This window comes from Pollicipes pollicipes, unplaced genomic scaffold (assembly GCF_011947565.3).
Source record: "Pollicipes pollicipes isolate AB1234 unplaced genomic scaffold, Ppol_2.1 Scaffold_6686;HRSCAF=7923_pilon_pilon_pilon, whole genome shotgun sequence".
Classification (NCBI taxonomy): Eukaryota; Metazoa; Arthropoda; class Thecostraca; order Pollicipedomorpha; family Pollicipedidae; genus Pollicipes; species Pollicipes pollicipes.
Window position 1 is genome coordinate 45768714 of NW_023596921.1, and position 22949 is coordinate 45791662.

The 22949-nt window shown below is 56.2% G+C and overlaps 1 non-coding gene and 1 pseudogene across 1 annotated transcript; one reads left to right on the forward strand and one right to left on the reverse strand.

Moving 5' to 3' along the window:
- The first annotated feature begins 1367 nt into the window (after positions 1-1367).
- LOC119108512 (syntaxin-5-like) lies at positions 1368-9445 on the forward strand (annotated as a pseudogene).
- A 1576-nt stretch (positions 9446-11021) lies between these two features.
- On the reverse strand, positions 11022-11095 carry TRNAN-GUU (transfer RNA asparagine (anticodon GUU)). Its single transcript has one exon. It is a non-coding gene; the product is annotated as a tRNA-Asn (tRNA).
- Between the last annotated feature and the right edge of the window lie 11854 nt (positions 11096-22949).

A 22949-nucleotide genomic window follows, 5' to 3' on the forward strand; every position in this document is an offset into this window, starting at 1 on the left:
TAGGTTTAGTCCTCCTCCTGACGGAGCAATCCTCAGTAGCCCTGGCGATTCTTTCCTTGAAGAACTTGTAAGCATCTTCGAGGCTGAGGATCTCCATCAGGTACCAGTCCATTGACCTGAGGGAGTCAGCCAGATGCTCATAATTTGTGCGTTTCAGCTGGCTGGGGCGAGGAGTCGTAGCCCAGAGTAGCAGACCAAAGTGTACCTGATTACCATATGGTCACTGTTACCTAGCCCAGGCAGGTATTTGATTTGGCTCGGCATGCCCTCTTTATTTGTGAAAATGAGGTCCAGAACACTAGGAGCTTCACCGACCCGGTAGCGTGTTAGCTGCTGGACATGCTGGAGTAAGAAACAGCTCTGAATGGTGTCTACCAGTGAGTGGGTTGGGTGACTCTCTGGACCTGACGACCACTCTGCTGCCCAGTCAATCTGAGACAAGTTAAAGTCACCTCCAACCATCAAGTGAGAAAACTGGGCTCTGCATGCTCTCTACAGAAGGTCTTCCAATTGGCCCGCTGTCCTAGACGTTGCGTGATGGACCTCTGTATATGCAGCCAGGTAACAGGGCATCCTTCCCGCTCAAGGCCATCTTCAGCCACACTTGCTCCAGAGGACTTGACCCAAATGAGTGCTCAGCTGCGTTTAGTAAGTAAGACGCAGACAAATATACACAGACTCCTACCACTAGATCCGAGGTTGGGCTGAGATAGATTAAAGGTTGTGTACAGGGTGCACCCGGAAATTGATAAGAGAGATGACGCAATAAGAATTTTCTGGGTTTTGGGAGGGGCGTCTGTCAACATCATGGTGCCTGGCTTATGGTCAGAAATAAACAAACATAAATCATCACTTTTATTAAGGAACTGGTCTACACTAGTGTACAATATCTTCAGACCTTGCCTACCCCTGCACTGACGAGCATTATGTAGCCATTACGGACTGGGGGAACCAGCATCAGCCTGAGCTTGAGTATGCTGATCTATGGATCCATCCCCAGTGACTGAGGTCGCTGTGTCGCTATCACTCCTGTCAGAGCCCCTTATACTTTTTAATATATGATGATACTTTTTGGTAGTTAGACAAAACCAATGAAGAAAAGTTTGAAGCAATTCATGAACGTTGAATACATGAGTATTACTAATTTTGATGTGACAATGAAATTTCAAAATACAATTTCAAACGGAATTTAGTTATTTTGTATCATTTATTGACCTCTGTTCGCATAAATACCAAAACGCAACTTTGTTAGCGGTATATCACTTCAATTGAAAGGCGAACAGCTGACTGCATGTACACCTCAGCACCATGGCGCATCTCGCGTCATATTAGCCGACATTGCTATAAGCTGCTGGTGCGTTGCGGGAGATAAATCTTGAGCGGGGATTAGTGGATGTACGGGCGCCGAGTGTGTTGTATTCGTTTGGAGCCACTCAAAGTCGAATAAGACGGCGATAATTTTAGATATTGTTATACTGTTCAAGGTTTTGCCTAGGCCTGTGTCAGTTCATCGATCCTACCAGGTAGGTGCTGTGTTGAGATACAAATGGGGAAAGATACTTGAGAGAAGTGCGAGCTCTGAAGTGGAAGGCTGCCAGCTGTTCTGCTTTATTGTGTGATGGGAACTATAATTATGGGGTGCCAATTGTTATCAGACAAAAGTAAAGATATTAGGAGGCGATATTGTGCATCACCTCAAGAAGTAATTTGCAATGGCACTACAGCATGAACTTTCATGTTTTGCAAAGTGATGCCCTTAAATGAAGTGGTTGTGGCATACCCAACTCATTGTACTCTAATATGCAACAGGATATATATGTATGCAATCAAAAAATACAAATCCACACATTTATGCAACAGCTTGGCTTCTAGACCACAGGCCAAACAACAGCTTTTGCTTTTGCTCATCCAAACTTGGGCTGCTCTTTCTTGGTCATGATTTATCACTGCAGTCATGACTGTCCTTTATATTGACTGTCCCTGTACCCCAATACTCAATGACTTTTTGAGGCTGTGATCCAGACATGGCTCAAAGCCTGAACCAGCCAGGCATTCATGGACCTAAAAATGTCTGAGGATGCCCTGGAAACTAATGGTCTGACAGGTGGACATGCTGGCTCAAGGCAAGATGATATTCCAAAATAATAATAAATTTGTAGAGGTTTGGCCCTGCCTCAAGCACTCAGCAAAACCTGTGTGATGTTTCCTGATCTCATGCAGCCTTAGCAGGCACAATAATGATTTGGGCCATCTATAGGTGTACAGTATGGCATATTAGTTGGGAGTTTGGCTTTAGCCTCTGATTTTGAACTGATTGTGACCTGGCTTTGGCTGTGCATTTCCATAAGTACAAGATCCCCAACTTCAGCTTTGCATGAACAAAGCTCCAGCCACTGGTGTTGATCTGAGGGCTTTGAAGCAGGGGGAGGGGGTGGCATAGTGGTTTAGGTGCTTGGCTCTGGAGGTGGCAGTCCTGTGTTTGAGCCTGTGCCACACTGCCACTGCATCCCACATGAAGTATGTAATAAAGTCATCCTGTTTTTAAATGGCTCTGGCAGTTTATGGGAAATAAAGCCAGAATCATCATTATTACTGGCTTTGAAGCCAGAAGCCTGGTGTTGTCTCCACCCTTGGTATGCAGGATGATAACTTGCAGTGTGTGCATATGCTTCAGCCTTTTGATGCACACAAGGTCAGTCCAGACCAGCATCATACAGCCACACATTGCTACCAGTTTGTTCGTCTCGGCCCCCAGCAGCTCTAGTGAGCATCGCGTCAGCCTGAGATGAGCCCAAATGTCGACGGCCCGACGCCGGTTTCCGGGGCCTAGCGCCAGTGCGCAGCCGCCGCCCTCCGGCTTTTCGGCCATCTGGAGCTCGGCCGAGCCCGCCGCCGCCGCCGTCGCCGCCGCCGAGCCGGTCGACGTCGAGCCGCACGTGATGGCGTTCAAGGACCGGACGGGCGAGTTCGCCTCTGTGCTGCGCTCGCTGCAGGGCCGCCAGCTGAACGGCACGCTGGCCGCGCCGCCGTCGCCGGCCGCCGCCCGGCCGCACAGTCTGCAGCAGTACTCGGAGTTCATGCGCATCGCCAAGCTGATTGGCAAGGACATCACCAGCACCTACACCAAGCTGGAGAAGCTCACACACCGTGAGTGGCGACGGCTGGAGCAACTCGTGTTGGCGTGGGTCATGCGGGCGACGCACGCTTTTTTAAACCTTGCTTGTAAAGACTGTAATACCATATTGAACTTCGCCTCAGCTGAGCTAAACAGTGTGTATCTTTACAGTAAAGTCACTACAGTTTTTGTTTAAATAATGTATCTCTATGAGCTAATCAGGAGTGGCTTTTAAGGTTTAATCAATATCTGTTGAGCGGGTGGATTTATAGGATCAGAGTTCACACTAAGCAGTGCTTGTTGTGCCATCTGCCTGCCATCTGGTGGTGCAATGTCAGGTCAACGGCAGGATTTGGGGCGAAAGGTCACCGCGCCGCGATGCTCGGCACGGTCCGACCTGCTCTCTGACGTCACCTGACCTTAAGCGCGGCGGCCACCATCGATCGCATGTCGTGTCGTTCAAGGACAAACAGCGAGTGCCTAAAGCGACTCGAACCCACCCCACCCCAGGTGGATGGATCGGAAAGGCAGGCGCTGTAACCTCTTGAGCTACTGTATTGGATATACATATGTGTATATATATATATATATATATATATATATATATATATATATATATATATATATATATGACGCATGCCTGTACTCCATGTGAAGTGACAATTGTCGGTAACAGCTTGTGGTGTTTGTGATTTCAGTTGCCAAACGGAAGTCTATTTTCGATGACCGGCCGGTTGAGATCCAGGAGTTGACTCACATCATCAAGCAGGACATGGGTAGCCTGAATAAGCAGATTTTGCAGCTGCAGCAGCTGGGGCGCAACCGCGGTCCGGCCGGCGGCAAGAACGTGCAGAATTTCTCCAGCAACGTAGTGGTGACGTTGCAGTCGAAGCTGGCCACCATGTCCAGCCAGTTCAAGCAGGTGCTGGAGGTCCGCACGGAGGTGAGTCGCCTGTTCTGGGCTTGTGAGAGGTGAAACGTCACACAGGTGAACCACCCACACCGGGCTAGTGGAGAGGGGAATCGTCGCACGGAGGTGAACCACCTGTACTGGGCAGCTGGAGATGTGAACCATCACACAGAGGTGAACCACCTATACCGGGGTAGTAGAAAGGTGAACCGTCACTCGGAGGTGAACCACCTGTACTGGACTGCTGGAGATGTGAACCATCACACAGAGGTGAACCACCTATACTGGGGTAGTAGAAAGGTGAACCGTCACTCGGAGGTGAACCACCTGTACTGGGCAGCTGGAGAGGTGAACCGCCACACGGAGGTGAACCACCTGTACTGGGCTGCTGGAGAGGTGAACCACCACACGGAGGTGAACCACCTGTACTGGGCTGCTGGAGAGGTGAACCGCCACACGGGGGTGAACCACCTGTACTGGGCTGCTGGAGATGTGAACCGCCACACGAAGGTGAACCACCTGTACTGGGCTGCTGGAGATGTGAACCGTCACACGGAGGTGAACCACCTGTACTGGGCAGCTGGAGATGTGAACCGCCACACGGAGGTGAACCACCTGTACTGGGCTGCTGGAGATGTGAACCGCCACACGGAGGTGAACCACCTGTACTGGGCTGCTGGAGATGTGAACCGCCACACGGGGGTGAACCACCTGTACTGGGCAGCTGGAGATGTGAACCGCCACACGGAGGTGAACCACCTGTGCCGGGCTGCTGGAGATGTGAACCGTCACACGGAGGTGAACCACCTGTACTGGGCAGCTGGAGATGTGAACCGCCACACGGAGGTGAACCACCTGTGCCGGGCTGCTGGAGAGGTGAACCGCCACACGGAGGTGAACCACCTGTACTGGGCTGCTGGAGATGTGAACCGCCACACGGAGGTGAACCACCTGTACTGGGCTGCTGGAGAGGTGAACCGCCACACGGAGGTGAACCACCTGTACTGGGCAGCTGGAGATGTGAACCGCCACACGGAGGTGAACCACCTGTACTGGGCAGCTGGAGAGGTGAACCGCCACACGGAGGTGAACCACCTGTGCCGGGCTGCTGGAGATGTGAACCGCCACACGGAGGTGAACCACCTGTACTGGGCAGCTGGAGATGTGAACCGCCACACGGAGGTGAACCACCTGTACTGGGCAGCTGGAGATGTGAACCGCCACACGGAGGTGAACGACCGTCGAAACCTGCCCTCACGGGGCTGGTGATAGCCGAGTCGTAGGGTGCAACCATCAACCTTACTTTGGGGCTCTCAATCACTGTCGTCGCTTTCGTGATGGGTGAATGTGCGCGTTATGTGTGGAGCTGACGGCTGTGAATGATGCAGTCACAATGTTACCAGTAGTTCTAACTCCTCAGGAGCCGTGGCCTGGTTCCGTTTGTAGCAGAACCTCTCGACCCCATGCGTACCGTATGACGGACTCCATCAATCTTGTGTCGCATGTTCTGTGTGCGACTAACATCACCATTTACATGGGCAGTTGACTCCATCCGCTCCGTCACGCTGCACGTGCCCGGGCGCCTGTCGGGCCGGTACGCGGTGTGTGGTTCCCTGCTCAGCTCCATGTCTCCTGCGTGACCGGCCCCGTCAATCCCGTGTTCCATGTGTGGCTGGCCTGACGAGGCCTTGCTCCCCTGTACGGCTGGCCTCGTGACCGGCCGCCACCACCGGCGGCCTTGACCTCGCCCGCTGACGGGGGTCGCCACCATCGGCGGCCTTGACCTGTCCTGCTGACGGGGCCGTCCTCGCGCCGGCAGAATCTGCGCCAGCAGAAATCGCGCCGCGAGCAGTTCTCGCAGGGCGCCGTCACCTCCAACCTTGCCGCCGTCAGCGCTGCAGGGCTTTCACCAGGGCTCGGTCCTGCTGGCGGACGAGGCGGCCTCGTCGCGCGGAGACGTGACGCTCGACATGGACGGCGTGCGCGAGCGGCGGCCGAGCGGCGCCGCCGCTGCCTGCCGCCGCAGGCCAGCAGCAGATGCTGCTCATGGAGCAGGAGGTGAGTGCGGATAGTGCCGCCGCTAGCGAGACTGGTGCTCGCCCGGTCAGGGGGGCGGGCGCTTCGAACGGCCCGAAGCTTGAGGTGATCAGGGGACTCCCTCGTCCATCACGCTGGAGGGTAGAGTGGACGCGAGTGTGTGTGTGTCGGGCCTACTGCGCCGTGTAATGTAAGATAACACAAAAAATTGGGTACGGTGGTGAATGTCACGTTCACACCACCAATCACCATTAACGTGTGATTTTGGTACGTTTAACTTGCGTGAGCAATGCTTGCACCCATGTTCAAATGGGTGAACATGACTAGATCGGAAGTTCTTCTAAATTGACGTGATCTGTTCCAAAGTCGCTCTTGCTGTTCATAGGCCATATCTTTGGATACCAGTGCCCGAAAATTTTGCACTTCTGGCGAACTTTAGTTCACCACCCACAATGGCTGACGTCGCCCACACTAAAAGAAAAATGGCATCACTTACGTCGAAATATTAAGGTGTTCAAGACGATATGCTTCTCAGAACTAAGCATGATACTTTTCAGATTGGTTTTTGGCAGGTTGCGTCCTCGCTTTATGTGCCTGTGCCGGGGTGTAAGGCCACACCTGTGTCGGTGCCGGGGCGTTAGGTCACCCCTGTGTCTGCCAGGGGGTGAGGCCACCCCTGTGTCAGTGCTGGAGTATAAGGCCACCCCTGTGTCTGCGCCGGGGTCAGACCACCACTGTGTGCGTGTTGGCGTGCAAGGCCGCCTCTGTGTCAGTGCCGGGGCGTAAGGCTGCCCTGTGTCAGTGCTGGGGTGTCAGGCCAACCCTATGTCAGTGCCGGGGTGTAAAGCCGCCCCTGTGTCAGTGTCTGGGTGTCAGACCACTCCTATGCCTCGCCACAGGACATGCAATACGCGGCCCGCTCCGAGACGATGAAGAACATCGAGTCAACGGTGGTGGAGCTGGGAGCTATATTTCAGCAGCTGGCCCACATGGTCAAGGAGCAGGAGGAGATGGTGCAGAGGTGAGGGCTGATGCGTCGGGGCGCGGCCACCGCCTGATGTTGATGCGTCGGGGCGTGGCCACCGCCCGATGCTGATGCGTCAGGGCGCGGCCACCGCCTGATGTTGATGCGTCGGGGCGCGGCCACCGCCCGATGCTGATGCGGCAGGGCGCGGCCACCGCCCGATGCTGATGCGGCAGGGCGCGGCCACCGCCCGATGCTGATGCGTCGGGGCGCGGCCACCGCCCGATGCTGATGCGGCAGGGCGCGGCCACGCTGATGCGGCAGGGCGCGATCACCGCCCGCTGCTGATGCGGTAGGGCGCGATCACCGCCCGCCGCTGATACGGCAGGGCGCTATCAGCGCCGGCCGCTGATGTCCGGTTCTAACTGGCGCCGACGGATTCTGCATAATATTGAAACTTGTCTTTTGTTTTGGTTTGGGGCGTGATGCTTTGGTCGTTTGGGTGCCTGTTTGTGATAGTGGTAGCTGTCGATGTGTTTTCTTGCCTTCCTTTTGGTTCAATAATTTGGTTAAGCTGTTACTGGAAGATTTTCCGGATATCTATTATCACCCAAAACATACACTTAGCTTATTGATCGCAGCTTGCGTACCGGTGCGTCACGCGCTTCTTGTCAGGTGCCGGCGTCAGTCACCCTCTGAGACCCGCTATGTGCAACGTTCTCGGGCTCAGCAGACCGCTCTGGCGGCCGGGTGGCGTCCAGCCTTTGGTTCCCCGATCGGTGCCCGCCCCCAGCCGGCCGGCGCCGGCCGGCTTGACGCGGCCAGCGCACCGACAGTCCCGAGTGCTGACTCCGTCCGTCCCGTTCTGATCCTGTTCGATTCTGTTGCAGAATCGACGCCAATGTGGAGGACACGTCAATGAACGTGGACGCGGCGCACACGGAGATCCTCAAGTACTTCCAGTCGGTCACCAACAACCGCTGGCTCATGATCAAAGTCTTCGGCGTGCTCATTTTCTTCTTCCTCATATTCGTTGGTTTTATGACGTAGTAATGCCAGCCATTGGGTGTTCTGCGTCTATAGGCTAATGTGGTGGACTTGCCCTTGCTGGGGGTGGATACCCCTAGCGAGCGGTGTGGGCGTGCGCCGGGGGGCAGGGCGTGGCGGCGTCAGACCGGATAAGTTATTGCCGATCGCAGTGATGAGCACGCCAGCACCGTGTGGACTTGTGTCCTTGTGAAATATTCTGACTTGCAAGCGGTTGGGACGTGGATATTTTACGGCAATATATTATTTTCACCTAGCTGAACATGTAAGCCCTCTAATCCGACGTAGCCAAGCCCGCGGCGGCGGGGATGCGTGAGGAGCGGCCGATTCCAAGGGTGCAATGGGGCGCCATCTTACTGTCGTGATTGGAGCGAATCACTACAGGGGCATATTATGGGCAAAATGTGGATATCAACACGACATTTGCAATTACCGAACCAGAAAACAATTCCTAGCACGTCGTTTGAATAATTAACATTTGCATTCGTCTGGTACATAAGTCAACATCAGTTTGGTACTTGACTTCAAAGTTGTTGCAGTTGACTTCCTTTCAGAGGAGCTCTTACTTTCTAAATCGTTGTCATTGGTCGATAACATTGTTTGCTCGGCAGGACGACTTTATAGAGGTACAACGGAAAATACGCGTGGCCGGGTACCTCAAACGTCAGGGGAAAGCCGGATATGCTGGATGAGAAACACGAGGCAAAAGTTGCAGAGTTAAAATAGCGATATAAAAGTTGAATACAAATAATAATTTTGTAGTTTTTAACAAGACGTAAATGATCCAGGGAGTAAGGCTCGCTCCTAAGCCGCCCCAGCTTGGGCGTTAAAGCGGGCCGGTTTCGCTAAACTGATAATTTCGCTAAGCAGAGAAGCTTTGCTGCGTTGCTGCGTTGGCTGACTGCGTGGCGCCTGTTCTGGGTATGCGATAAGAATTATCTGTAAAAGAAAAAGACTAACGAAGATGCTCCGGCAGCCTCCGTGTGCAGCAATGGGACCGATAAGTCACCAGAATTTCGTCCCGCAGGGCGTGTTGACCACGTTATTCGTGAAAGATGATTCAAATGCGGTCACCGGACTCAAATGCGTGGAGTAGCGGTCGTACCTATTTCTGATAGCTGAAGACCACTGAAAACTGTGCAGCGATGCCCTGAGTCATGAAATGAGCTTCATATTGTACACGGCGGGTCAAGAGCTACTCATTTCTGGGCTAGTCTCAATGCGAATGTTCGTACGCGAGTCCAGGGGCACGCAGGTCATTTTCCAGCATAGAGGCGAGAACTGTCGCAATAGGGGAAGACCTTGAAGTCCTGAGAACCGAACATTTTTGATAATTAAACCTTCAGTTAAGGTCATGAATGGGAAGAAGCAATTGGAAGTGTCTGCCCGCCTGCCCCCCCCCCCCCCTCCCCCCTCCCCCCCCCTCTAATCCTGGATAGCTCCCTCGGCACTGCATTCCAGCCAGTTGAGTTTTGGTCCTCGTGGAACGCTTATGAAGTCGGCGTGGATTGATTGTACTCTGTGTTGAAGGAATCGAACATGCCACCTGTGATAGTGGATTTTCGTATCGCTTGCAGAGAGCGAGTGTCATCCGCGTTATGGTGTATGTAGCCAACGGCTGAGGGGCGAGAACTGCCGGATCTCGTGAGCAGACGTGGTGCGCCCGTTCCAACTCCGTGTCGTGGAATATCGTATCGGCAGGCCCAGGTTTGGCCCAGCGGCCAGCATCTGTTGGGGTCTTCTGTCCGCCCTCCGTACCCCCTCCCCCCGGTTTCCGCCTGGCCCTCTGCTCTTCCTCCATACCCCCTCTCCCGGTCTCTGCCCTGGTCCTCTGCCCTCCCTCCATACCCCCTCTCCCGGTCTCTGCCCTCCCTCCATACCCCCTCTCCCGGTCCCTGCCCTGGCCCTCTTCCCCCGGTTTCTCCCCGTGGCCTCCATTCTCCCCTCCCCCAATCCTCCGGCCCCTACGCCTTCATTTCTCTCCATACCCCTTCTCCACACCGCTACCTGACCCTTTGCCCTCCCCTTCCCCCCATACCCCCTCCCTCGCCCGTCGGACCGCAAGCATGCCCCCCCCCCCCCCCCTCTTCGCCGCCAGGCTCGGGCCGTGTCGTCGCTGCGCGAGAGCAACGACATGAGGCGGTGTCGTGCGTCGCAACCGTTCCCATCCCCTCGACCGTCTCCTCTCGCCGCCTCCGGCTGGATGCGCGGGACGAAACTCGAGCGGCGCGCGTCGACAGGCGGGGGCGTTATACGAGCTCCGCCCCGAGGCCGCGCGCTGATTGGTGGAGAATGATGTCGGTAACTGCCGGAGGTGCCGTCACCATCGGGGCCGAGGGCGATGCGCATGAGGACATGTTTGGCAGATCGGTGGTGCGTAGCGGGCCGTTTGTTGGTGGGTGGTAACTGGTGAGGGATCTGTGACTTGGCCCTGTACATTTATTTGGTATCGCCGCGCGTGTTGCAGTGCTGTGCGGGCAGCCTGTGTAACGGCGTTTGCCATGTCGCATGCAAGCGATGCGCGTGCTTGTGATAGTATCGCTGGCTGATCAGTGACTTCGGGGCTACTTGCGGTACGTGCCGGTTCAGCAGAACGTGATTGAACGTGCGGGCCACCCGGAACATAGGTCTGTGCGTGGTGCGTGATGGGTGGTGCATAGCGGTGGATGGTGCGACAAATACAGCTCGATTAACTGTCCAATCTGGAAGCGCGGATGCCTTGTTTTGCCACAGTTGGCATTATTACTCATGTTCTCTGCCACGGTGGATGGCTGGTTCAGAGCCATCAGAGCGTTGGTTGCAGCTTCGAGGCGAATAATTGGATCAATAACTGCGAATGAAGTGTTAGGACACGCAACCTATGAAAGTACTGTCGGCTGTCCAATGTTGGTGGCGGACACGTGGAACGGGACACAGAATTGTCAACCAGGGATGAGAAAATGGATGCCCGCCCCCGGGTGGGCTCGAACCACCAACCTTTCGGTTAACAGCCGAACGCGCTAACCAATTGCGCCACGGAGGCGAGTGGTGCTTGCCGATGCATAAATTTTAGCCTAGCTGCGGCGTCTTCCAGCAAAAGGTCTTGCTATTTTCGTATTAAAAATGAGTGGAAGTCATTTATCAGGCCGGATCTATCGACCTGCCTCATTGCTCTCCCTAGCTGGGAAATTAACTTACGATGGCTTATACACAATCAGAACGTTTCTATAATCGTTGTTCTCGACGCCCTTGCTGTTAATTATTGAAACTTTGTTGTCATTATGCAACCATTAATTGTGAAAATACTAAGGACGGTAGGTCTACTGGCTGATCTTGTAAGCCTGGAACACAACATTCATGCGACTGGAGATAATACTGAGTCATGGTCTAGAAGTGATATGACATGCGGGGGTTAGTTTGCTTCGCTCCAAATGACCGTAAGACATATCTCCATGATTAGCATACTCGACCACGTCCATCACTGCTCCTCTTTACTGGCTGGTAGCGGTAGACTTGGTCGCGTTGCAGCCGCGGCCATCTGTGGCCGAATATCTACACTACAGTTTGGCTGACACATCGCCAGGGGCGCGTCGAGTGGCCAGCCGGCGTGTGAAGCCTGAGCGCGAGGATTCGCCCGGCGCTGGCGCGACCGACCGTCTGAGAGCTGACGACCAGGTGCCGGCTACTGGCGCGGACCAGCCGCGGGGATAGCACCCCCTTAATTGCTGTCACCTGAAGCATGCTGACGGTTGATGCCGTGCCTTCCAGCGGGAGGGCGACGCTGAGCGTCCGGTTCGGCGAACGTTCCAGAAAACACTCCGGTGCAGGCCACAGAAGTGGAGCGGGTAGTGAGGCCAGCGGCGGCGGCGTAAACGTGGATCAGCTACCATCTCTTCATCTTCGAATGTGCATCAACTACTCAACTCTATTCCTGCCACTTCACACGCCGTTGAAAATGTTCCTCTCCCTTGCTGTGCACATCGAAGCACGCGTCAACCATGTGTGTATTGCATAAATTCAGATACACTTCCATTTACGCTCACAACTATTCTTGGTGACGCCTATCCGAAAAATTCCACCCTCCCTTCGAATAGTTTATATAAAAGATAATTTGATCTAAGTAATAAAGGATACATTTTGTTGGGCAACATCTTGTGGCTCACCCTGCTAATAAAGCAGAATGTTTCGGTGTGTGCTCCACACAGGCTTACGTTGCAAGCGTTAGCGAAAACATCAATACTAAGCTTTAAGCTTCGTCTGACTAAGATGGTGTATTGAAGCATGGTTTGGCGTGTCATAAGTTGTTAAAATTTTCGCAATTTTTCACCATTAAGCTCGCAAAAGTGTCCGTCTTTTGTCACCGACCATATCCAGTAAATCGGAAGCTTTTTCACCGCTGATCAGAGCGTCCCGACAATTGGACATGTCGGGCCTGCATCAACAGCGTAGGAGGCCCCTTAGCGTTCAGGGCGCCCCGAAAAGCGGACATAGGGGCCTTCAGCAAGAACGCAGGATCCTTAGAAAACGCATTGAGCTTTAAACCTCTCCGACCATAACCCACTCAATTTAGCGAGGAATTATGTTGTCTGCTCAAAGACCTGGTAGTTTCGTCTGCCGCCCTTCCTGGTTATGTGCAGGCCCGTGGGCGTCCAGTATTTTGTTAACGTCTTGTGCTACGAGCCTGGGTCCGTTCGGCCTGTTGGAAGCCCATTTAGAGCTAATGGGTGCGCTAGGGGCCCAAGGGGAGGCGTGGGCCCGTGTCCCCCTCCCTCCCTCCCTGGATCCGCCACTGTCCGTGGGGTGTTATATTTGCGCGCTAATGTTGCAATTGACTGATCGCGATCGCAATAATCTGCAATGACTGATGTGTCCGTAAATGATTCAGCAAACAAGTAGGCACACGTCGTCACTGAGAGCTGGCTGTTGGAGACTGCAGCGAGTGGCAGCCATGCCGTCGAGGGAAAAGTCGTTTGCGATGTGGAGCGCAGAGAGGCGCTAGGACATGCTGTAGGCGGCCTCGTTTCTAGTGTTCACTCAGATGTAATGTCTTAAGGTCAGGCAGGCAGGTTTCTTTAAGCCGAATGTCTTGCTTCTAAGTGACAAGGGGTGCCCGCACAAAGCGCTGTAAGTCGCGAACACCCACGGCCTGAACATGGACGTGAGTACGGTGGTGGAAGCTTAAAGTGGTCCAGAAACGTTTGCCCACATTGTATGCAGTAGTGTGAGGGCGTGAGGGGTTGTGTGCGCAAGGTGCGTCGAGCACCAAAAATTTGAGTAGGTGAGGAATTAGCGAAAGCCGAAGTCACCACAGCTAGTTCAGTTAATATATATGGAAATATGTTAGTCAAACCAAAACTATACCAGAGACCTGTTATTCTTACTTCGAATCAGGTGGCGACGTTGCGGTGGATTTGTACTGGGTGTAGAGCTGCGGGCCGCCTTCAAATAAAATGTTTGACCATGCCGTGGCCTTTTGTGAAATATGACAGTTCTGAGTGGGGAAGCGCTTTCGTTTTTACGTAGATAAACTGTTCAAGGTTTGAAATGGAGCGACCAGCGACAGAAAAACATCGGGCTTGAAAGGGCAGAAAAGGACGATTGACGGGCTCCGAGCCCGGCCCTTTGGAACCAGTCCATTTGGAAAAGAGATTGATGACGCTACGGCCGTGTGATTCTAGTTCTTCGTCATTCAACGAGTCGCAAACTGCTAAGCGCTGCACGCTCCTCAGGAGGAGGGCTGAGGCTCGTGGACTGAGGCTTAAGTGAGGCATATTTACGGACAGGTCTCGTCTACTCATGCTGGCGACTCAATGTTTGATCCTCTTCATGTCCTCCGCGTGAGCAGGCAGTGTTCTAGTGTTGGGGCTACAAGCCTATCTTTTTAGAAGGTCTGCCTCTTAAACCGAGACATTCAACTGCCAAGAGCTGCCCTATCTCAGTGGGCTCTTCAATTAAGGCAGTGACGCATACTGGAGTTTTTTTTCGGAGACGCCAGCGCCCAGGTCACAAAAGGCGGAAAGAAAGACGTGGCCTTTTTAGCCTATTTCTGTGTACCAAGCAATAGCCTAGCAGAATCTTGGTAGAATTATATACTGCCTGGGCTTTTAGGGAACTCACAAACTGATGTGTTACTGCTTCAAAATACAGTGAAAGATGATATTTCATGCATAAGTTAGGTACTAATCCATCCAGCAAACGCACGTGTCATTTTGTGAAACTAGTAAAAGCACGCATGACATAGATCGGACGTAGTGATTGCTTTCATTCATCTGCTTCAGTGTTTCAAATGCATTGTTTTCCCGCAAAATGTCTTTCTCAGTCTGACCCGTGATGTATCGAACAATATTTATATAGAATCGTGGTGGGGTTTTCCAGTGCCTACACTTGGTGAGAACTATCAGACCGAGCTATGCTTGCCAACTAACAAATGCAAATAAGGTATGATGTTCTACCCGCGCTGCATGAGCCACAGCTTCCGCCCTATGATCCGCAGACTCCTGTGTTCCTCTACAAAATGGCATGTCATTTTGATATTAAAAGACCCGCTTGTGAGTTTGCTGGATAAATTACTATCCTAAACATGAAATGTACCTCATCATTTAGCCGTGTTATTGTGGGAATCGTGACTAAATTACTTCTTCGGTATCAGTATCAGTCTCAGTATATTGGGAATCATCCACATGGTGGCTATTACGGTTGCAGGTCATACAAGTGCAGGATGAAGAGGCACATACTAGAGGTGTGCAAAATTATGCGAACAACAGGCAAAGAGCTAAAACAGACATGGCAACGCACTATGGGCCGGATCAGATCAGTTGTCGGTGGTTAAAATCATGTCGCGTATGGCGGTCTTAAACGCGCTGAACGTTTTGGCATGGCGGACGCGCAATGACAGACAGTTCCAGGCTGCTGCGGCTCGATACGAAAACGCCCTCTGTGTAGTGGCCAGTCGGTGTCTGCGCAGGTGTAGACTACCCCTGTTCAAAGCACGCGTTTCACAGCTCGAAACAGCGGCGGATGGGGCAAAGAGCGCGCGGATCCCCCGAGGCGCGCCTGCCTCCCTCAACGCCTCTAACGCTCTTGTCACGTCGCGGTGCGCCACCGTAACCTTGATCCTCGGCCGTCCAAGGGGATTAAGGCAGGAGTCATATGATGTTTTTGGGGGCTTGATATTATCCTTGCAGCGATGTTGATGTTTTTAACTGTGCGGTTGACTTGTGAATGATGATTTTGAGAAGATTTGAAGTGAGAGAGAGAGAGAGAGAGAGAGAGAGAGAGAGAGAGAGAGGAGAGAGAGAGAGAGAGAGAGAGAGAGAGGGGAGAGGGAGAGGGAGAGGGAGAGAGAGAGAGAGAGAGAGAGAGAGAGAGAGAGAGAGAGAGAGAGAGAGAGAGAGAGAGAGGAGAGAGAGAGAGAGAGAGAGAGAGAGAGAGAGAGAGAGAGAGAGAGAGAGAGAGAGAGAGAGAGAGAGAGAGAGAGAGAGAGAGAGAGAGAGAGTTGATAATATATATGTGTTTATGAGAGTGGTTATATGGGGAATGCTGGATTTGCGTAGTCGCGTACCACAGCAAAACATTTGGAGTGTGCTTGCGCTCCTGGTATTTCTGCCGGAGATCGCCATTCGCTGCTTCTGAAGCAGATCTCTATGCGTGGGAGACGCTTGCATTTGTTTTCCTAGCCTTACGCACAGCTTTTCTCTCCCGTCAGCAAAGGTTTCCATGCCCAAACGTTGCAAGATGTGCGAGCACTCTTCCGAGTGGGCGAAGAGGATTTTCAAGGCTCTCGTCTGCACTTTCTCAATGTGTTGCGCCTGCTTGGCAGTGAGTCCCGCGTGAAAAACCGGTGCACAATATTCTAGCAATGGCCGGATGTAAGTAACATACACACGAACAAGCTGTTCCTGTGGTGGATGTTAGTCCTTCATTATGTAGAGCATATATAGAGCTTTCGATGCTTTGGTTACAATATCATCCACATGTGCTTGCCATGGCATGTCATTTGATATTGTTACACCCAAAAGCTTAGTTTTGATGGCAGTTGGCAGGCTTTTTCCTTGAATCATGATGTCCGGTAGTGCTAATGGTTTTTTGGCTGTGAAAAAATGCATGACTTGACATTTGTCAATGTTCAATATCATCTTGTTTGCTGCTGCCCAATCACTTGCCTTGGCAGTGTGCTCTTGCAACTGGCAGTGCCAGCTGTAAAGTAAAGTGATGACGGAATTTGTACAGAGAATCGAGGATGCCATTGCATTTTTTCCGACGCTCGAGATATGGGCAGCCCATGCAAGACGGGAGTCAACTATGACGCCGAGAATTTGGATGCAACTTGAGGCGTGCACAATCGAACCGCATGCCTTAAACTGGAAGTCAGCTGACGTTTTTAAATTTTGTTTTGACTCAACGAGCATAAAAGCAGCTTTCGTTTCGTTCATTTGGAGAGGGCTGGCGCCGAACCAGTTCTGAAGCTCACACATGGTAAGTTCCAGTCTATTTTTGAGGTCGGCGAGACCCGGTTCGTCATGGGACGCGCAGTCCACGTGCATAGTGTCGTCCACGTAGGAGATTAGGTGGCTATGAGTCAAGTATCCATATATAGCGTTGGTACACAAAATAAGCAAAATTTGACTGCTGATCGAGCTTTGGGGTACGTTTTTGAGTTCTCATATTGGCTAGGTACTGCACAATGCCACAATGGGTCTGTTGAGCTATTCCTAAGTTTATCACATTGTTCGTTTTATGCCAAACACGGAGACTTACTGGTTACAGCATGTATTTGATCGCAGTTCGTGCAGACTACCAATTCGTACAGGTTCGTTTTCAGGCACTCGGAAAACATAAACCGTCTTAATATGGCATTCGATTAAAATGTTTCTATCGGCAAAATATAAAATCAAATCATTTCCGTTCAAACGCAACTGTATGCGTATTGAATAAAGCCATTAAGTGTGGTATATGGACGCTCTCATTGCGTCAACGATGCTCAATGTTGTGTGCGCATTAAACTGCGGATGGTTGGAACATTCAGAAAAGATGAATTATCGGCAGGATAATCTTTGTATTCAGCGTAACAAGATAATAACTAGTTATGTAACTGGAAATTATGATCTGCAAAAAATCAACTGACTCCTCGATCAATCATTTATCTCCTGGATGTATTAGTTCCAATAGTTGGCATAAGCATGTTTCATCTCTGCACAGTGCTGTCATATTTATGCATGTATGGCCTTTCTTAAGACAGTTTGGAAGAAAATATATGCTTGGGTTGCAAGCATGTGGCAGATCGGGGTTTTCTTACAAATAATAACATAATATACAGGAGATTAAAACACATTCTCAAAACTTCCGTGCTAATGCCCCATTCCACATCAAAGCAAATGAACAAACCCCAATACAAAAAGGTCGCTAGAAATCAACAGCAACGCAATAAACATAACCTTTGAAAAGTTGCGATGTTCGCAATATCTTAACAATAATCAAGGTTTGACCACGCTGATCACAAATCACAGGACAACACAAAAGTTCTACACATCTAACCGTGACGCCTTATCAAAGTACACAGCATAAAAACCCCTGACGAGGTAGCCACCGCAGCATGGCGTAACGTCGCTATACACGTTATCATGCTACGTAACGTCGCTATCAGCGAGAGATGATATAGTGCAGGATGCAGGGCAAGTGGCGAGATAAGTTTGGATGAGCATGCTGGATGACATAAAACGCATGTCTAGTTAATTTTTCAGCTTCAACCAAAAATAATTTCGTTGATCTCAATGAAAGACGTCTTCTTGCAATGCAGCAGCGACTTGAAAAATGACCAACAAGCTAGCCTAATTGGACTTAAAGTTTCAGATAATAAATTTCAACGATGGCCGAACAACGAAACTAAAAACGGATGTAGCCAGCAGAAAACATGTGCTCGAATTCCCTTGCAATAAACGCAAGGTGAGTTGGGCAGGCAGTCGCCGTGCCGCTGGTTTGAATAACTTCAGAGTTAGCGTCTGCAAGGAGTTGCCATTAAACAAAACACCAAGCTGCGCCGACACGCCTTGCGGGGGTTCCTATGCTGTCCGGTGACCAGGCGCCACGCACAAAAATGACAACGCGGACATTGCTGGGAACAGGCTATTGCACCGTTCGGCCACGAGCGCATGCACACGTTATGTACATCGGAGCTAACAGCGGCAGCCTGATCGCGCGTCGGCCCGGCTTGCCGGCAGGGCCCGCGTCACGCCGGCGGCAGAGTGCGGCCGGCGTCACGGAGCCCCTTAGCAAACGACGGCCTCGGCAGGCCGGTGCCGCAGACGGTGTCCCTCTTCTGGCCCCGGCGTTCTCCCGCCGGTCCCCGGAATCCCCCGGATCCGGCCGGCGGGCCTGGCGCGGCCGACCGGCGACCTCGTTAATGCCCTGAGCGCCCGCCAGCGGCCGGCACTAGATGAGCCGCTCGTCGCTCGACGACCAGGCCACGGCGCTGTTGGAACCGTCGGAGAGCGTCTCCGCCAGGGGGCGCGCGTGGCGCAGCGACGAGCGCTGCTCGGACACCTCGCGCGGCCGCGAGGAGTCGCGCGGCCGGCGCCGCTCCTGCGCCGCGCTGGGGCTGCGCCGCGTCACCGCCTCCCGCTCCGGGCTGCGCGGCCGCGACTGGCTCCGGTGCCGGCTGCGGCGCTCGGGCGTGTCAGCTCCCGACTGGCTTCTGCGTCGGCTGCGACGTTCGGGACTGCTGGCACGTGACTGGCTTCTGCGTCGACTACGACGTTCGGGACTGCCCGCTCGTGACTGGCTCCTGCGTCGGCTCCGACGTTCTGTACTGCTGGCACGTGACTGGCTCCTGCGTCGGCTGCGACGTTCGGGACTGCTGGCGCGCGACTGGCTGCGCTGGTGGTGTGGACTACGCTGTTCGGGGCTGCGCTGACGGGAGTGGCTGCGCTGACGCTGAGCTGCCGCCTTCTCACGGGGGGAGTCGCTCTCTGCCGACTTCTGACGTTGGGCCGCGGCCTCGGCGTCCCTCTGCCTGCTGTCGCTGCGCGCGTGACGACCGTCCGGCGCCGCCTGGCGGCCGGGAGAGGGCGCGCGCCGCGAGCGTCGCCGTTCGGAGACGGCGCGCCGCGCCGGTGGCGCCGCCTCCGGCAGCTCGTCCGAACTGCGTCGGTAGAGCACGCCTTGCACGGGCCCGTCGCCAGGGGCGGGCCGCGGTCGCGCGCCAGAGCCGCCGAACACGTATGAGCCGTGGAGCCAGGAGGTGCCGCGCGTGGCGGCGCGGCTGGCGTCGGAGGCCGAGTCGGGCTCGGCCGAGCGGCGCGTGCGCAGTGTGTCGTCCGGACCGGACGTGTCCGCCGCCGAGCCGCCGCTGCTGGACGCCGAGCTCAGCAGCTGATTTGCGGAGCCGCTGAGGCGGCGTACGCTGTAGCCGTGCGGCTTGGACGGCTTCACGCCCAGCGAGGAGATGTTGCTCTTGTAGCCGACCGGCAGCGCCATGTTGCTGCGGAACTTCTCCGAGCCGAGCGTCTCGGTGCGCCCGTTGAACCAGGAGCCGAGCTTGTGCGTCGGCTGGCCGGGCGAACCGCCGCCAGCGGCCGAGCCGTGCGAGCGCGCCGACGACATCCGGCTGCCCAGCCCCTGGATGTACTCGGAGTGGAGCAGGCGCGCCAGCAGGGCGTACACGCTGCAGTTGTGGCGGCACTTCATCGTGATGGCCACGATCATGAGGCAGAAGAAGCTGAGGCCGGCCGTCGTGCCGATCAGGATGTAGGCGATCTCCTCGGACGAGAGACGCCCCGGCCGCGCTGCGTCGTCCGTCGAGTTTTTGGGCAGCTCCTGGCCGGGCACGGCGTTGGCGCGGTCCAGCGCCGGCCCCTGCGTCGGTATGACCGTGAAGAACGCGACGCCGTCGCTGGTGCTAGCAGCCTCTGTGACTGGCGGCGTCTGGCTGGGGCTCGCCGGCGGCCGGCTGGTCAGGCCTCCGCCCACTGGGCGGTTGGATGGAGATGGGGTCGTTTTAGGTGCCGAGGGACGCTGCGCCAGCGTCGGGCGCTCAACGCCGCCAGCGGCGTGAAGCACGCCGTTCTGCGCGTGTCCACCGAGACGCACCGCCGGCAGGCCGACCCGCTTTCTAAGCACGTTCCGGTCCACAGCCGCCTGGTCGGAGACGTTCCTTCCGCCCAGGATGCTGGAGACGATAGCACCGAGCGTGCCGAGGTCCGTCTCCGTCGTCGCCTGGCTGGCCGCGTCCTCCACGTCCTCGAAGTCGGGTAGCGGGCGCGCAGCTGTGATGATGTCGTCGTAGTCGTTGGAGAGCACCGGATGGCCCGTCGCCTGCGTCGGACCGCCCGCCGATGGACGGCGGTCCGCCTGCGGGTACCTGGACGCCGGCAGGGTCATCCGCAGCACGGGGTGCGGCGTCGTCGCCATCTTTATCTTGGTCATGATGGGCGGCATGTGCTGGACGAGGTCGGGCGGCGGGCCGGGCCGCGGCCCCGGCCGCGGCCCCGGCGACTGCGGGCCGGCCGGCAGCAGTGGCGGCGGCGGCGCCAGGTGCGGCGGCAGCGGCCGGCCGCGGTGCAGGCCCGCCAGGAACTGCGGCAGGTTCAGCGTCACCACCGGCACGCCGTGCACGGTCTGCTGGCCGTCGGCCGGCGTCGCGGGCGAGCTTTCCGACCCCGCTGCGTCCGGGCCGGCCGCCAGCCCGCCGCGGTGCTGCAGCAACTGCAAAAAGTGGTCGCTGATGGGCAGCGCCGGCCGCCGCGAATGCGGCCGGCGCGTGGCAAGCAGCATCGGCTTCCGCGTCAGAATCGGGTGCACCTGCCACGAGCCATCCGACTCGGGCAGCGGCCGGCCGGGCTGTGGTGCTTCCGCCGGCTCAGGTTCGATCGGCCGTGGCCTTTCCTGCGCCCCGATCATCTCGGCGCTTGGCCAGCCGGGCCTCTGGCCTAGCACCAGCTCTGGCCGTGCTAGCGGTGGTGGCCGTCCCCCTGGCTGCGCAGGCTGTGGTCGCCCGTCCTGCCGGAGGGGCGGAGGGCGGCCCTCGGGCCTGGCGGGACGCGGCCGCCCCTCCGGCTGCACATGTTGTGGTCGCCCGTCCTGCCGGAGGGGCGGAGGGCGGCCCTCGGGCCTGGCGGGATGCGGCCGTCCCTCTGGCTGCACATGTTGTGGTCGCCCGTCCTGCCGAAGGGGCGGAGGGCGGCCCTCGGGCCTGGCGGGGCGGGGCCGTCCCTCCAGCTGCACATGTTGTGGTCGCCCGTCCTGCCGGAGGGGCGGAGGGCGGCCCTCGGGCCTGGCGGGACGCGGCCGTCCCTCTGGCTGCGCAGGCTGTGGTCGCCCGTCCTGCCGGAGGGGCGGAGGGTGGCCCTCGGGCCTGGCGGGACGCGGCCGCCCCTCCGGCCGGGCCGGCTTGCCGTTGATGACACCGAAGGGCAGCCGCAGCGGGCCGGGCAGCTTCAGCTGCGGATCCGATAGTGAGATGGTTTGCACTTGCGGTCCGGCGCCGCCAGGCACCGGCCGACCCAGCCGGTGAGACAGCAGGTTGGAGCTGAGGGGCGGCGGCGGCGTGAGCGAGTAGTGCACCGTCGGCTGCGGCGGCACCAACAGCGGGATGTGACCGAGCGGCCCGGCGGGCGTGGGCCGCCCCGACAGCGGACGCACCGTCGTCTTCTGCTCGCCCAAGCTGACCTGCTGGAAGCGCTGGTAGCTGGTCAGCAGCGGGATCAGCAGGTCGGCCAGCGACGGCATCGGGCGGAAGGGCCGAGCCGTCGGCTCTCGCTGCGGAGATGGGGTGGTCGTCGTCGTCGTTGTGATTGTGGTTGTAGGGGGGCTGACCGGGGTCGACTCCATCCCGCTGCCCTTCTCAAACAGAGCGTTGAAAAGCTCCCACGGGTCCTTAGGATACTTTTTCTCCGGCGGTTCCCCTGGCCTGGCTGTCGGTCTGGTCGTCGTTTTGTCCACGGCGGCAAAGCGCGACGTTTCTGTTGCCTTCGTAGTTGGCTTTGTCGTCGCGGCACCGACGGGCGACTTTGGGAAACTGACGGCGACCTCAGGCGGCTGTGTAGCCACGGCCTCGCTCTCCTCCCCCTTCCGCAGCGACTCTTCCGTCTCCTGCCGCACGCGCTCCTTCTGCGTCCTCTCGAAGCGCGCCAGAAACGCCTGCAGGTCGGCGCTGATCTCGGGCTGGTCCAGCAGGGCGGCGTCCAGTGTTGCGGAGCTGGCGGGCTCCCCGGCCGGCGGCGGCGGCCCGGTGGTGGGCCGGACAGCGGCCGCCTCTGTCGCAGCATCCGGCCCCGGCGAGCTCGGCCGCCGCTGCTCGTCAGGCGTGTTGGGCGCCTCCGCGGCCTGGGAGCCTGGCAGGATGACGAGGGAAGACTGCACCACAGCGGGGCGCTGCGTCACGACGAGCTCTGGCCGCGCCATCCAGTCGGCGTCACCTGCCGCCTCCGGCGACGCTCCGACCGTGACGACATCGTCCGACATGCCCGGCGTCACCGGCTGCAGCTGCTCCGGCTCCAGCTCCAGCGACTGGTCGCCGCCCGCCGTCATCTCGTAGTCGTCGTAGTAGTATTCCAGCATGCCGTCGGCGTCGGCCAGGTAGTCCGCAGTTGCGTACTGTGGGAAGGGCTCGGTGGCGGCGGCCTCCGGCACAGCTAGCCGCCGGGTGGTGGAGCGACCCTCTACCTCCGTCTCCGGCTGCGCCGTGGTCTCCGCCGGCGGAGGGTTGACAGACACCCGTCCGGCGTCGGCACCCGCCTGCATCAACTCCTCCAGCAGCTGGGAGTCGGCCTCGGCCGGCAGCGCTGGGGCGGTGGGCGGGCGAGGGCGGACCGTTGTCGTCCTCCTCCGCCGAGTGGTCGTCTCGGCGGGCGGCGGGCTGACCGTGGTTGTCTCGGCGGGCGGCGGCGTAGCCGAGACGGGCC